Source organism: Pleurodeles waltl, chromosome 8 (assembly GCF_031143425.1).
Source record: "Pleurodeles waltl isolate 20211129_DDA chromosome 8, aPleWal1.hap1.20221129, whole genome shotgun sequence".
Lineage (NCBI taxonomy): Eukaryota > Metazoa > Chordata > Amphibia > Caudata > Salamandridae > Pleurodeles > Pleurodeles waltl.
In genome coordinates, this window is record NC_090447.1 from 13,583,702 (window position 1) to 13,601,155 (window position 17,454).

Genomic DNA, 17,454 nt, shown 5'->3' on the forward strand with positions numbered 1-17,454 from the left:
GTGGGGATGCAAACTATGGCATCCAGCCTTGAGGGGGTGCGTTCGTGCATGTTGTCAACTGCTGATCAGGCAGCTGCAATGCAAGCCAGAACATCGCTGTTGGAGGAACTTTTAGTAACACAGAAGGCAATCTGCACAGCTGTCATCCAGTTGACGAAACAACTCCAACAGCAAGCCAGTCAGCGTGTGCACGAATGCAACATCGAACCCCTCAGGGCCGACCTGGCTGCCTACCATCGGGATGTGGCTGCCATTCTGAAAAACCAGCAGGCCCTCCTTGCTGCAGTACTGCCCTTCATAACTGGACAGGGATCAGCCCCCGGGATGTCTGCCTCCATGTCTTCTGACACTGAGGTGTGTGTTGCCCCTTCACAACCAACAACAACAAGGACACACCAGGCAACACACACATCAGACGAAGAAGACATGGAACAGATAACATTCACTCGCAAGAGTACCCGGAAGCCCTAGTCCCTGCACCATGGCCTACTCTGACCAAGGTCCTACGTTTTGACACATGCCAGCCTCACTCCAACTACCCTCAATGACTGTTCGGCAATCCACTGTTTAACTTGTCCACATTGGCTGTAAATGTTTCTCTCCTACCATTTGGCAATTCCTGTTCCTCTGCACCGTCTGTGACATCACCCCATGTCAGGAGCATCATCCACACCCTGTAAATAGGATCACCATTTAAGAATGCACCAGAACGGACTCACCTAACATTGTTAATGGACTTTTTGCACTACTCCACCTAAAAATAAATATCACTTGCACACCTATTGTGTCTCTGTGTCATTTCACACTTCAACTGTGCAGTACATAACTCCAAAGTGGCTGTGTGGCAACCATGTCGATTCTCTATACTACTGTCCTGATTTCATGTATACTGAAACATCTGTGCAGTGGCCAGGATTGCATCACAGCTTTACTAGACTGAGGAAAATAACTGATGTAGGGACTAAGCACACACAATCATGCTGTGTTGGACAGAATGATGCCCCATCCATAGCTATTCTAGACAACTAATGGTGGCTGAGAAATGTAGGCACCTTGCAATACTAAAACAAGAAATTAAGCTGTAAAATGAAAGGAATGATAACCAAATTACACTGCATCAATCACCCTTACAGCGTATACTACCATGTTGTAAAGTCATGCTCAAGCAGTACACACATGATGTAGGTCAGCAATGACAGCAACAAGACAAGAGTGTGAACAAATACTCATCTACAAAGCTCTCCCTGAACTTCACAATGCTGTCCGACCTATCTATTTACCTACAAAATCAACTCTGGAAGCACTCTTTGTGAAGTAGGATACATACCAACCCCAAATCTTGATGATCAATGCACACTACCAATGGTGGCTCTCCCACATGGTGGATACTTACCAAGTTAGCACACGGGTAGCTGGCATGTTAAACCTCAATAGCCTGGGGATAGCGAGCATAGGACACAAATGTCATACTAAAACTTTCTGCTACACTGATGTCAAGGCCATGAAAAGGTAGCACCTAACGCATCAGGTAAAGGGTTAACCAAATTTTTATTTCCAAGTAGTAATAAAAGAGGCAACTAAGGGAAAGATAAACCTACACTAATCTAACCTGACTACTACTAACCCACAACTGTCCCTAACTAACCTAAGCTAAACTTACTCTACACATGTAACGAAACGATCTAAACATCAACCCCCCACCCACCATTATGAGACAAGACACATGCAGGACAACACTTACTAACCTACACACATACTACACTATCCTAAACAAACATATATATATATATATATTTTTTTTAAATATATATATATATATTTTTTTTTTTTAAAACAGGAATCCCAACATTGCCCCCCACCCACCCACCCACACAAAAAGATAAGATATAAAGAAGAAGGACCCCCCACCCTCTTACCTAACACTAACTAAGCTAATTTCCTACACTTATCCTATAACTAACCCCCCAAACCCAATTAACAGTATGAAATAGGAAAGAGGTGAGAGGGGAGGGGTAAAAGTTCTGGAGGGCAAAATGTCTACAGATTTGCCCTCCGTAGTGTTCGCCGGATGGAGCGGACCTTCTTCTTCACCTCAGCCATGTCCTCCGTCAGGGTGTCAACTTTACCAATCAACCTGTCCAATTTCCTTGACAATGCGTGGAAGTCCGCTGGGTTGATAGGAGGGTCAGTGCAGGTCTGGGTGCCGGTGGAGGTGGATTGTGTTGGTGGAGTGGTGTGGGCACGGGACTGCCCTGCTCCCACCACACGGCTGGGTCCAGGTCTAGATGAGGATGCCTGGTCCGTTGCTGGGTCCACTTGGCCAGACCTGGTGGATGTAGTGGCGGGGGTTGTTGGGGGCACCGTTGGGGGAGCCTGTGGTGTGGCATACCACGCCCCGGAGGCCCGTTCCGAATTGTATCTGCGGGCCATCCTCCGATACCCACACTGCACCTGCAGGATGTGGCTGTACCTCATTGCCCGGCGCTCAAACTGGTTGCGAGCTGCGGCACTCAGGTTTGCAGCTGTGAAGAGAAAAGGCAAATATTGAGCATAGAATTTACAGTGGGTTGAATACCACAATGTGTAATTTGTCCATTACTAGCAATGTATTGGTTGCAGCAATTGTTACAACATAGTTCACGGGAAGGCTCAGAGGAAGTACATGTGAATCATGCATACTGAAGGGCATATCACATATAGCATATCCATGTCTCTACATGATGGATGACATCACCCTAAACTACTCATACAAATCATACCTAAGGCATTAGACATTATGGCACCAGCTCGTCCGCATACTGACTTCACTACATATGTCATTCTATGTGATAACAACCACACTCCTCACTCAATGGCATTTCGAAATAGTTGTGTGCTAAGATTGAACCCCTGGCCATGAATCATATGTCAACACTATGGGCCAGATGTAGGAATTGATGGGAAATCAACTAGCAAATTGCAAAGCTGAACGGTGTCTCTGACACCGTCTGCGAGTCACTATGGGGTCCCTAAATCCCACCTCATGAACATCAATGATGTGGGTTCCAACTTGCACCACCTTAGCAACTATGGGCACTCACGGGGATGGAGGCCTGCTGGGAACAGCAGAACTCCATAGACGTGACTGCTTTTAAATGAAGCAAGTTATTTTTCACCAAGTGTAGGCCCTTTATCTGAAAGGAAAATGAGCTGCTATTTGTTTAAATTCACAACAATTGATTTTTCGTAATTTACACAATAATTATTGCTCCCTTAGACCACTGGCTGTTTTGTGCAGGAGTATTTTGGTCCACTCACAAAGGTGAAGGTTCACAATGAGGACCCCTTCCAGTCAGCAAGTTGGTTAGCATCCACTTCAAGTGGATGATAACAGCTACTCACTTTGCAACCACGTACTCGTTAGCAAATGGGATTGCCTACCACTGTCATTTGCAAGTAGGGCTGGTAAACTCCTTTATTTTTTTCATTTAGAAAAGCATTTTGCTAATATGTACATGACCACCAAAAACATTTAGGATTAGGAAACAGACGTTTGCAACTCACTAACATCAAATTATGCTATTTGCAATGTGTAGACATTTTGCTACATCTGGACCTAGGTACAAACTCAAGTCACAAAAGGTGTTAAGTACGTGTAACATACTGGTTGCTACAGTCCTAGGTACCCTGTTTCACAGTAACATCCCAGTCTTTGTGGGTGGTGTGGGAAGAACAACCAACAATCCCATGATCAATGCACAACCAGGAGTGTACAGAAAGTTCAACAAGCATGTGCCTTCACACACAACACCTATGAAGGGCTAGCAACACGTTGGAGTCACCCCAACCTTGTCACATCCCAGGTCCACACATGTCAAAATGATATGACTTAGCCCAACATAACATACTATTAGGGAGGCATGTTTTACAACACACACAGAGGAGGTAGAACACCCATTCACATGATTGAACAGAACACCTAGGCCATTGCACTCAAGTCACACACACTTCGAGGTCACCTTGTGGAAGTACATGCCCCCGGAAGATCCGACCTACAGTGTACACAGTCCATCCTCAACTAGGAAGAAGCACTTGTCATCGAAGCCATGTGCCTAAGCTATCTGGGAGACTGTCAGTCTGATATGCTGTCTCAGTTAATGGCAAGTTCCTGACCAAATCTAACATTGACCAGTGTATTCAAAATGAGTCATGCCATTCCCAATTGTCGCACTAATTGAATGACCTACTGCCCCTCAATCTGAGAGATGACTAGGTATTGCTTTACAGAAACATTATTCCAATTTGATATCACACCAAAACAACAAAGCCAATGAACGGCCAGCACATCAAATCATGAATTATCCTGAACACACAGTAATCCATCATGCTTCATTTCCAAACAATGAAAATAGCACTTAGGCAACACTCACTGTAGGTATCGGGGTCGTCAAAATGGGCCACCTCACCAACGGTGTACGGGGCTGGTCCACCTGTAAAGCATGAAAGGAAGATTATACTCAGACTGGGTGAACAGACAAATAATTTCTGTTACAATGACACTGTGTGAATATTACATGGTAATGATACACTTTCACACATGCTCATCCTGCCTGGCTGACTTTGTATTCAAGATTATCATTGGATGAGTCTCCTGCTCCAGTGACACACCCTACTACACTCATACAGTGGCCAGGACAGTCATGTGTCATCCAAGTTAATCCTCCATTAGTAGGCCCCAACAATCATGTGATCCATACATCTCAGCATGTGCATCCCAGAGAGAAACATTCCACAACTGGTTCCATGAGGACTGCATGACCACTCACAATCAAACAGGCTATGTGGACAGGTTCAACACACAGCAACCAGACACACATGTGACATATGTGTGGACAACATGACTAACTTCATGTGACGTGAAGGCAACACACATGTGTAGCATCATCATGAGTTTGCAATTTTCTGTCTAGCTATGGCGTCTACATATGTAGGTATGTTGTTTCTACATGACGTACTCACTGGCCATTATGACCAGTAGAGTACAAATAGAGCAGTTCACGTGTTGCTTTTCAGACACAAATGCAACAGTACATTCCATGCAGCTACAGCCATCTGGTATGTGTTGCAAAAATGAGGCATCGGCCTGGTAGCATAGGTCTTCATACACATCCTGCAACAAATACACATTTGGACACATATGTATACCTTTGTAGCGCAGCATTTGCATCATTTTGTGACGCAGAGAGGGGGCTACTTAGCAAAATACAAATAGATGTTGCATTTTACTGCTGTTATTGGGTGTACATGTGTAGCAAAAATGGGGATTTATGTGTATACCCATGGGCCTAGGTTTCCCTAGCATAACACGCAGTCAGCTACTTATTTTGCAGATTGGCTACCAATCATCACATGTTCACACACACATTCCTATTATTCCCATGTAATTGATTAGTACTCACCAACATAGCCACCAATCCGGAGTCCCAGGTGGTCCAGCATGTCCTGTTCCCTGCTGATCAGATCTGCCCAGCGGTGCTTGAGTTGATGTATATTCCTCAGACTCCCGTAGACCCGGACCAGGTGATGGCGCACCTTCTCCCAACGGATTTTCCTCGCCTCCGTGTGATACCCCTGTATCACATGGCCCCCAGCCTCCAGCATCAGTGGGAGGAAATGGCTTACGAGCCATATGAAGCCCCCCAATTCGTCCTCACCCATCCTGGACAGGCGAGGCCTACCTGACATGATGAGAGGTGTAAAAAAGTACAAAAGAAAAATGAAAGAAAAAGTGGGAAATGGGGAAAGGTAGAGGTGTGAAAGAAAATGAAGAAGGAGAAAAATAGCCCAACTAACCCCCCAAACTATGCTACCCACAACAGACTCCCACAGACAATACAAACTATCACAGGTATAGACAAAATAACACTAAACAGACTGAGACAATGTTAGACAACAATAAAAGATTGACACAAAGACAAAATACAAGGCACACAGGACACTAAAGCAGTAAAACACAGGACAACACCTTTCACACAACCACACAGTCTAGATAACTCTGAGACTGCAAAGTGAAAGTGAAAGTCAACTCCCAGTACAGATTTGTTAAACAGGATATCCTATTACATCACTTCCTGCATAAAATGGCCGCCGTTTTTATTTTCGCGTAATGCGTCATATTTTCACGCATACACAGATGTGCGTCATATTATTTTGACGTATTACAGTGCACATGATGCGGAGTGTAAAAATATGATATGAATATTAATATTTCAAATTGTACATGAGATGACCAACATATTGTCCATGTAGCGTCATTTTTACCACGCATACATCATGGGCGTCATTTTTTTTACACGTACAGTAGTGCACATGATGAGGAGTGAAAAAAAATGATATGAATATTAATAATTTTAAATGTACATGACATGACCAACATATTGTCCATGTAGCGTCATTTTTACCACGCATACATCATGGGCGTCATTTTTTTTACACGTACAGTAGTGCACATGATGAGGAGTGAAAAAAAATGATATGAATATTAATAATTTTAAATGTACATGACATGACCAACATATTGTCCATGTAGCGTCATTTTTACCACGCATACATCATGGGCGTGTTTTTTTTTACACGTACAGTAGTGCACATGATGAGGAGTGAAAAAAAATGATATGAATATTAATAATTTTAAATGTACATGACATGACAAACATATTGTCCATGTAGCGTCATTTTTACCACGCATACATCATGGGCGTCATGTTATTGACACGTACTGTAGTGCACATGATGCGGACTCTAAAATATTGTGGATGTAAATTATACTTTGAAGGCAAAATATTAACACAGTTTTGGATACATTTGTATTTGACTCTGCATTGTGTGCACTCATGTACGTGTACAAATTAAGACGCCCATGCTGTATGCATAGAATTTGGCGCACATTTATCCTTATGTCTTCATGTTTTTACCTTTGGAAAGGTGACTTGTCATGGTCAAACGGTGCGATGTGATACACATTTGTGTTTGGATATGACACATGTCCGTTGTTTTATGTATGGAAGGCATTCACACTGTAATGTTTGGAATACGTAAATTAATGTATTGACCATATTTGACTATTTATTTGGTGTAATTGCGGATGGCTATTTTGAAATGATGGATGGGATATCATGATGTATTCCTTCTCCAAATTGTGTCCACATTTATGAGGGTGATGCTTTTATCTGTAGTCCTAACAGGGAGTGGAAGAGTCACTTACAGTTTTGATGGGGCTAACCATGTTCCATCATGATTTTGTGTTTCCGATTTGGGTTGGACTTATGACATGGAGGCCACACATGTGCCTTATGCATGTGTTTAGTTCACAAGTACATGATTCTTTTATGTTTTGGGGGCGGTAGAGGTGGACTTAGGCCCCCAGCACCCTAGGATTTGACCATCCAGAATAGCTACTGTATCCATGGAGTATATTTATTATCTCATGGCAAACCTGCAGCAGCAGGCTAATGTAAGGCCATATGGTATGAATGACTGTTGACCATTCATTCATCTCATTAGCCCATTTGACATTTGCAGTAATGATGAATTGGAGCTAACTTGCATTCCATTTCCCTATGACTATGTTTGCAAGACTCTCAGCGTTCCCAATGTGATAATGAGAATTATTTATTTGTTGTCTGTGTCCCTTTCTGCATAAACTGGTTTAGTGTCATGTTTCAGTTTTCCTGCTAGGTTCATACTGGGACACAACTGTGATGGTCTACTTTCAAATATTAGGTTGATTGTATGACATATGTGTACATGTGTGTGGGAATGTGGATCCACTATCACCTGTCTGGGTGTATGTTGTCACTGTAACTTCAAGGTCTCCTCCTGAGTTACTGGCAGCTGATGTTGTACCAATTGTGTATTGGTCATATCACACACTTGAGAGAAGCCATTGATGACATGGTCACGTACACATGGATGGTTCCACCCTGTCTCTGAACACGTGTGATGTGACTTTCCAAAGATCTCCAATTTTGGTCTGGATGAGAGACTGTTTCAGTTGTTTGTATCCGGCATCTGTACTTGTCACATGTGTACTCTTGTCGGGCTCTGTGTATGGTAATGTATCATGTCACATCCTGCCCTCTGTGCATACATTTTTAATGTTTATTTTTGTTGTGATGAATGTTATAGCATTCTTGCTCAATGAGACGACATTCATCTTCAGCAATTTCAAAGTAAAGATGGTCAGAAATGAATAGGCTACAGCATGATGTGGTGTTTGTTATCTGTGTTTATTTACAAATGTGGAATACAAGTGAATATTATAACTTATGTAAAAAAATTGTTGACAGGCTGTTGGCGCCTACGCACTCCTGCTGCCGTGTTAAGTTGTTCCCCCTCCTGTTGCAGGCCAGCATCCTCCTCATCATCATCCTCAGGCATGTCTGGGTCCGGTTCAAGGAGGGGAATGTTCCTTTTCACACAAATATTGTGTAATATGGCACAAGTGAGTATGATCTTGCAGACCATCTCTGGGGAATAGAGTAGGCTACCGCCAGTGATGTCAAGGCAGCGGAACCTTGACTTTAGGATCCCAAAGGTCCGCTCCACAATGCTGCGTGTCCTCTTGTGTGCGTCATTGTATGCCCGCTCGGCAGCAGTATTTGGTTTCCCATATGGTGTCATTATCCAAGGCTGGATGCCATAACCCTGATCAGCTGAAAGAGAAACACAGAATGGTATCAATTAGATGTAGGAAGAAGTGTTGTACGTATCTTGGATGGCAGTAGTTGTGTTGTGTTGTCTGTGACTCTTTTGTGTACTAATGTGTCAACCTATGGTTGTTGGTGAAAACTTTGGCTTTTTTTTTTTTTCCTTGGCTGAGCAAGTGTTTGTTGGCTAACTGTTTGTCAGCAGGATGTATTGGTTTCTCAAGTACAGTGTGCCCTCCCTTGCATTGTGACTTGTGACACAGGTGTCCGTGTGTCCTCACTGGGGGTGTGATGATAGTTCCATGCAGAGTTGAAACATGTAAGTGTATTAGAAACGTTCATATGTACATACCCAGGCCATCCCATCCCTTAAAAAGTATGCATTTTATTAGTGTACAGGTTATTGTGAGCCTTCAAATTTGCAAGGTGCCTTTTAGGCAAGCACAGTCATTAATGTCTTCACACTAAGCTGTAGAGTACATTCCAATGTGTGAGAGGTTCAATGGTGACTTGTGAGACATGGCTAGTGATGTGAGTACCTCAGTGTGTTCCTGTCTAGTTGTTGCTATTGTGGTGTATGGGTTGTTTGTCCTAGAGGGTTTCTGTGCAGTGAGTATATAAGTAGAATTTTGTCCTTACCAACAAGTAGTCCATTGCCATACCGTCCATCCTGGAAGTGTTGGTTGATGGTGCTGTGACGGAAGATGAATGCGTCATGTACACTTCCAGGATATTTAGCCACAATGTTGCTGATCAATCCTTGGTGATCGACTATGGCCTGCACGTTGATGGAATGTGTGTGCTTCCTGTTGCGGTAGAGGTGTTCCGTCGCAGCAGGTGGCACAAGGCGTACGTGTGTGCAGTCGATTGCACCAAGGACATGCGGGAAGCCACTGATGGCGTAGAACCCCTGTTTGGTTTCTTGCTGCTTCTGCGGTGTGTTAGGGAAGCAGATGTGGCGGGGTGTCAGTCCAATGATGGCATCCAGTACTTTCGGCAGGAATGCGGAAAAAGATGGTTGTGATATTCCCCCAACCAGGGCACCAGTTGTCTGAAAGGAGCCACTTGCCAGCATGTGAAGTACGGCAAGCAGCTTTGTTTCTGTTGGGATAGTACGTGGAGTCACATAAGTGGGGGCCAATTGCTGTTCAATATTTCTGAGCAGCTGCTGAATGGCCTGCCAGTTCAACCGGTACCTCTGGATGATGTCCCGTTCCCTGAGGCCATGCAGGGTTGTTCTTGTGCGGAATATCCTCTCCTGCCTTCTGCGCTGTCTTTGGGGTCCCTGCTGTTGTTGTTGTAGCTGCTGTTGTTGCTGCAGGGCTCTGCGTCTACGTGCACGCTGAAGAAAAATCACCTCCATGTCTCCCTGTTGCTGCTCTGCTGCTCTGCTGTTTGTTCTGTGTGTTCTGATTAAGTATAGGTGTGTTTGCACCATTTTAACGCCTGCCCTGACCCAGGCGTTAAAATTTCACGATATTCGTGTTTTGCGTGATTTTTTTGCGCTGCCTGCCGCGCGGGAGTGATTTTTGCCCGGAAGCATAAATCCCACGCACCGCTGTGTGCGTCAGTTTTTGGACGGGAGCGCATACCCTGCATGTCATTAACGCAGGGCGGGGTGCCGATTCCAAGAACTGGCGCACATAGCGCCATTTTCCTTGTGCGCCGGATCGGGCGTCAAGGTTTAAATATGGGGCAACGTTTGCGCTGAAAGTGCGTCAAATTTTTTGACGCAATTTCGGCGCAAACGAAGTATAAATATGCCCCTAAATGGCTAAGGCAGGAAAATGCCAGCTGTCTAAAAGTACAAAAACCTACCCATTCAACTTTCTCCTGCCATGGGATGTCTTTGAACTTCATTTTTCAGTTCTGGGTCCTAAAGAGAACCCCATAATCAGCATTGGGTTCAAAACATGTCAACAACTTTCTTCCTATGAAGTGTGCCAGTGTTGAAGAGACTTATATAGACCTGCGGGGAATAGTCAATCTAAACTAATTAATTAATTTGATTCCTATTAGAAGTCTTTCATTAATCAAATGGCATTGTACACACTCCTAGGTTTCACACCCGTTAAGCAGGGGCCTATTGAGGGAATTTGTCCCCGTACCCCTTTGGTTGTTGACAGGTTCAGAACTGTTATGCTGAATTGCATATATGTCTGTATCTTTTCTTTGTCTTAATGTAGTCATGTTTATTGTATGTGGAATTTTCTATGATATGCATTTGTGAGTGTTTGTTATATGTGTGTTAATGTTGATGTTTTCCAAGATATGCATTAGTGATGTAAAGCCAGTGTTCCCCTGACACTGATAGCCACTTGCAGAACAGTTTAATAGTGTAATTTGTTCATGAGATATTAAATTAAAATGGTGATCATGATAATTATGTTGTGTGATCATATTTGAAATGTTGTTTTTGATTAAATAGTGTCAACATTGGCACTTGTTTGGTTTTGTTTCAAACTTTCTAAAAGTGGCATTTTTGGGAATTGCAATTTAAAACTCAACTTCATTATGAGTTAGGATTTTAAATTGTGATTTCAGAGATACCAAACATGGATTTGTCATCTCTGTCATTTGAAAATTGCACTTACAAAATGTAATAAGGCAACTCCAATGTTATCCTATGAAAGAGATAGGCCTCGCAGTAGTGAAAAACAATTTGATGGTTTTTCACTACCAGGCTGTCCTGGGCCTTTCCTATGAGTGACTCGTATGTATTAAAAAAGAAGGTTTGGGCTTGTCAAAAGGTTTTCCCTGTCATGTCTCAATGGCAGCTCAAATCTGCACACACCGGCTCTCCAATGGCAGGCATGAGACTCCTTAAGAGTGTGGCAAAAATAGTGCTGCAGGCTCACTAGTAACATTTAGGCCCATATTTATGGAAGGTTAGCGTCGCCTTAGCGTCATGAATTTTGATGTTAAAGCGGCGCTTACTTAACTCCATATTTATGTTTTTATGCTATACTCGTCTAGCGTCAAAATATTGGAGTTAGCGCTATTTCTAGGAAGTGCCTACCCACCCTGCATCAATAAGTTGCAAGGTAGGCTTTCCCTTCCTAAAAAAGACCCTAGCCCCGTGTCAAATTTAACTCCTGACTCTGAAAGGACACGCAAGTAGGAGGAAAATCCAAATAATGGCACTAAGCACTCTTAGCGCCATTATGTAATGCCTGGTCAGACCAGACGTTAATGTGCAGGTGTAGGAGGCTGGCCTGGTGTGTGGTGGGTACCTTCACCTTATACAAGCTCCAGGTATCCCTTATTAGCGTAGTTTAGTTAGTGTCTAGATGCCAGGCTCTCTAGAGGTAGCTGTGGATGAGCAGCCAAGGCTTATCTAGGAGAAATGCTAAGCTCATGCAATACCACTGTAGTCACACTTAGTACTCAAACACATGAAAGAATACACTAAGTGTTACAAAAATAAAGGTACTTTATTTTGGTGACACAAATACCAAAAATACCATAGAGGCTATACTCCCTTAGGAGGTAGGTAATACACAAAATTATATATACTAGTATGCAGAAATAGGCATACAAACTGTAAAAAAAACAGTTAGCAATTAGTGAAAATCGCAATAGGGAGAAATAGGCCTCGGGGGAGCACAAACCATATAATAAAAAAATGGAATGCGAAAGTCAGTCACCCACCTAGGTGTCAACATTAGGACAGTGTGTGCTCTACGGGCGACAATAATGCAAAAACCCAGTCTTTCTGCAAGAGCATAATTCATGCATTGTGTTTATATTCAGTATGTTGACCTTTTGCATTGCAAAGTTTAACCTTGACAGCACAGTTAATGATGTTTGCAATAACTGTTCATTTGCAAGGTATTGCTGCAGGCTTACTGAGTGTGTTAGGGTGTGGTCCCTTTCTAGGACCTTCTATAAGCTTTCCCTGCAGCATGACTGAGTGTGGTGGGCTGGGCTTGACTCTATATAAGGGAGCCAGCCCAGCTCCACCTGCTCACTATTCAGAGGTCCCGAAGCAGAGCTGCAGCAACTTCCTGAGCTCCTGTTCCGGAGGCCTACCTTGATATTCAAGGCCTGCCCTCATTATATTGGTGATCCTTAAGCAGGGTGGTAAGGCGGAGGTCGGGCTGGGCCCCCGACCCCTGTTCTCAAAGACATTCGAGTTTTGGGCCTAATTGTGAAACTCTCTGTGTGCTTGAGTGTCATTACATGGCATTTGCATATTCTTGTTCGAATCGGCAGAGTGCGCGATTCATTTCTAACATGTAAACCTTGGCATTCGGATCGGCAACAGTGCGTGCAATCATTTCATGGTATTTGCATATTCTTGTTCGAATCGGCAGAGTGAGTAAATTAATTTCTAACATGTAAACCTTGGCATTCAGACCGGCAACAGTGTGCGCGATCATTTCATGGCATTTGCATATTCCTGTTCGAATCGGCAGAGTGAGCAATTCATTTCTAACATGTAAACCTTGGCATTCAGATCCGCAACAGTGTGCACGATAATTTCATGCCATTTGCATATTCTTGGTCGAATCGGCAGAGTGCGCGATTCAACCCTGACATAAAACACTTGGCTTTTAGATCGGCAGTGTGCGTGATCATTTCATGACATTGAAAACGTTGGTGTGGCGTGTTTGTTGAGGTGCACACATTTATCCAGAGCTTTTGGATTTCATTGAAACGCTTAATTCAAAGTGCGACATTCTTTTTGCATATTAAGTTCCTAATACAGTTCCTGTTGTCTCCAGGGAATGTTCAGATAGCCTTTGTCCTCATGTAAAAATGCAATGTTTATTCTGAAATATTATTGATGAAGGTTCTTGTATTCTAGACAGTATGTGATATTTCCTGAAAAGCTTATATGAAACATTGTATTAATCCATTCTTGATTTTTCCAGGTACCTAGATTTCTTGAGGTCTAGTTATAGTCATTTCTTAGGTTATCCATGATTACAGTATAAGAACTCTTAGAACCATAGTCTATTGAAAGTCAATGTGATTATATCTTGACATTGTGTTGTTTAACCTCTTGCTTCCTACAGGTCTCCTTCCCAGCTGTTCCCTACCTAATCCCCTTTTCCCCCACTTGGACTCTCTCAGGCTCTGTGGTATATCTATCGGAGCTTTGGAGCTGTCTAGTGGTGGACATGTTGGGAACATGCGCAGGCCCCGAGGATCTGGTCTCCCTGACATTAGGTAAGTGTATTGTGTAGGGGGGAGCTGTGAGTATTAGCAAAGGCCAAAGGTAAGAACCACAAACCACCACAGCGACCAGGAAAGCAGGAGTAAATCACTGTAAAATCCCATGATCACACACAGAGAAGAGAAGAAGAATTATGCAAAGCCCAGAAAAGACTGCAAGACACCAACAGTGGATTCCTGGACAAGAAGATCTGTGGAAGAAGGTGACCAAGTCCAAGTGGCACAGCAGAGTCCAGCGAGCGCAGGAACCCCTACCCACCAGGATGAAGGTGCAAGAGATGAACCACCAATGAAGAAGAAGAGTCAGCACCTTAGGACCCCGCCATCGCCAAGACCAACTTCTACAAAGGAATGAAGGCCATCACCGAATGGATGAAGAACAGCTGCCTGAAACTGAATTTCGACAAGACTGAGGTCCTCCTCTTCAGCTCCACCCCCTTTGCATGGGACGACTCCTGGTGGCCTGCCACACTGGAAACTGCACCGACACCCACGGGCCACACACGCAATCTGGAATTCATCCTGGACTCATCACTATCAATGACCCAACAACTCAACGCCATCTCCTCCTCCTCCTTCAACACCCTCCGCATGCTTCGGAAGATCTACAAATGGATCCCCACTGAAACCAGTAACACAAGCCCTCGTAAGCAGCAAATTGGACTATGGCAATGCCCTCTATGCAGGAACCATGGCCAAGCACCAGAAAAGACTGCAACGAATACAGAACGCCTCTTAACGCCTCATCCTGGACATCCTCAGCCACTGCCACATCACAGTCCACCTGAGAGACCTACACTGGCTCCCTGTCAACAAGAGAATCACGTTCTCTTCACCCACGCTCACAAGGCACTGCACAACACCGGACTAGAATACCTCAACAGATGGCTCTCCTTCTACACCCCTACCCGACAGCTTCGCTCCGCCGACCTTGCCACCGTCCCATGAATCCACAGAACGACCACCGGTGGCAGATCGTTCTCCCACCTCGCTGCCAAGATGTGGAACACTCTTCCCACCCACCTGTGTCAGACACAGGACCTACTTACCTTCAGGAGACATCTCAAGACATGGCTGTTCGAGCAGTAGCAACCTTCCCAGCGCCTTGAGACCCTCCCGGTTGAGTAGTGTGCTTTACAAATACTCTGATTGAATGATTGATTGACTCAGGGAGCTGTGTGTCACAGGAAGGAGTGCTGGGGGCTGGAGCTACAAGATGCCTGAAGATCTTTTCCAAAGGATGCCAAAAAGCCTTGGCAACTGCAAAGGACACAGTACATGGGGGTACTGTCCTGCGTAGACAGGCAAGGACTTACCTCCACCCGAGTTGGACAGCTGGAAGAAAGGACCGTTGGGACAACTTTAGTCCATCACCTGTGATGCAGGATCCACAGAGCTCAGCAGGAGAAGGGTAAGCAGCCGGTCATCATCGCAGTTGGTGCCTGCAACCCTTCACTCCAAGGGAGAATCCTTCTTCCTTCTGATGCAGGCTAAAGAGGAGCTGTCCTCAGAAGATGCTCGACTGGGGAAATGATGCAGTTGCTGGTAGGAGCCAGACATTCAATGTTGCAGGAGGTGTCTTGCTTCGTTATTGCACCTTGTAGGGTCCTGAAGAGTCCATATGAAGTTTCTTCAGTTAGAAGTCAAACTGGAGGTTGCAGATGATTCCTGATGGAGTCTTCCAATCCTAATCTGAGGAACCACCCAAGAGAGAGACCCTTAATAGCCCTGAAAGGGGGATTGGTCACCTAGCTGGATGACCACCTATCAGGAGGAGGCTCTCGCGTCACCTGCTGGCACTGGCCACTCAGACGGTCCCAGAGTTCCCTGCCAACCTTGAATCCAAGATGGCAAAACCTAGGGACCCTCTGGAGGAGCTCTGAGCACCACCTCTGGGGTGGGGATGGAGAGGGGAGTGGTCACTCCCCTTTCCTTTGTCCAGTTCCGTGCCAGAGCAGGGACTGTCAGTGCCTGAACCGATGTAGACTGGTTTTGGCAAGGAGGGTACCACATGTGCCCTTCATAGCATTGCCAGTGGCTTGGGGAGGCTACCCCTCCCAGGCCTGTAACACCTATTTCCAAAGGGAGAGGGTGTAACATCTCTCTCCCAAAGGAAATCCTTGGTTCTTCCTTCCTGGACTTGAGCTTCTCAAGCAACAGGAGGGCAGAAACATGTCTGGGAGGTGGCAGCAGCTTGAGCTGCCTGGAAACACTCAGAAGGCTTTAATGACAATACTGGGAGAACCTCTATGGAGCACCCAGAGTGCATGGAATCATACAACCAATGCTTGCAAAAGCATTGGGGTATGATTCCAACATGCTTGATATTAAACATGCCTATGTTCAGACTTACCATTATGTAGCTGGACATAGGTATTGACCTAAGTCCAGTAAATGCGTAAAATGGTGTCCCTGCACTCACAAAGACCGGGAAAAAGGGTCCTGGAGTTCATGGGGGCACCTCTGCTAGTGCAGGGGTGTCCTCACACACAGGTACTTTGCACCCTGCCCTTGGGCTGGAAGTCCTGCCATAGGGGTGACTTATAAGTGACCTGGTGCAGTGAAAAGTGGCAGTGAAAGGGCGCTTGCACCTTTTCACGCAGGTTTCAATGGCAGTCCTGAAGAACTCTTTGCTTGGGCTTTCTATGGGTGGCAAAATATATGCTGCAGCCCATAGGGACCCCCTGGTACCCAATGCCCTGGATACCTAGGTCCCATATACTAGGGACTTTTAATGGGGCACCAGTGTGCCAATTGTGGGTGAAATACAGAGCTTTTGGGAGAGAAAGCATAATTACTGGGGTCCTGGTTAGCAGGATCCCAGTGAACACAGTCAAACACACTGGCATCAGGCAGGAAAAGGGGGTAACCATGCCAAGAAAAAGGGTACTTTCCTACAGCGGGTAGGAAACACCATGGAATGGGCACAAAGATGCCCACCCCAAATCCTATCATCATCTCCACCTCACCACAGGGACACCACTGATGGGGGAGTCCATCCCAGGTAATTGCAGGTAAGTGTATGTGTGTGGTGTGCCACTGTGGGCCCTTTACATGTGGCCCCCTGGCTGTTACTGGGTATGTTCGGCTTGCCCTGGGGACACAGGTCCCCTGTGGTGGTCATCAGGGGAGTGGTAATGACTCCTATCCACACTTGGTCATTTTTTGGCTACGTGTGCATCAAAATATAATGCTTAGCTGACTAGCTGCATATATTTTGCCCTGCTGATCAGACTTAACGTCATTTTTGACTGACTAGCACCATTTCCCCTAACGTCATCCGTCACGCCTAGTATTTGTTTTTAGATGCTAGCCATTCTTAAGCGCCATTGTGTGTCATTTTATAAAATGACACACAACATAGCACAGTTGTGCGCCATTTTTCATAAATATGGGCCTTAATTTATACACCCTGGGCACATGCAGTGCCACTTTTCTAGGGACCTACAAGTAGGTTAAATATGCCTATTGGGTTTACGCCAATGTTACCATGTTTTAAGGAGAGAGCACAAGCACTTTAGCATGGGTCGGAAGTGATAAAGTGCACAGAGTCCTAAGGCCAAGAAAAACACATTCAGCAAAAATG

The 17,454-nt window shown here is 44.8% G+C and overlaps 1 protein-coding gene across 1 annotated transcript in view; it reads left to right on the forward strand.

Annotated features, from left to right (window-relative positions):
- Positions 1-17,454, forward strand: part of LOC138249019 (extracellular calcium-sensing receptor-like) — a 161,683-nt gene that overhangs the window by 119,866 nt on the left and 24,363 nt on the right. The window lies entirely within an intron of this gene.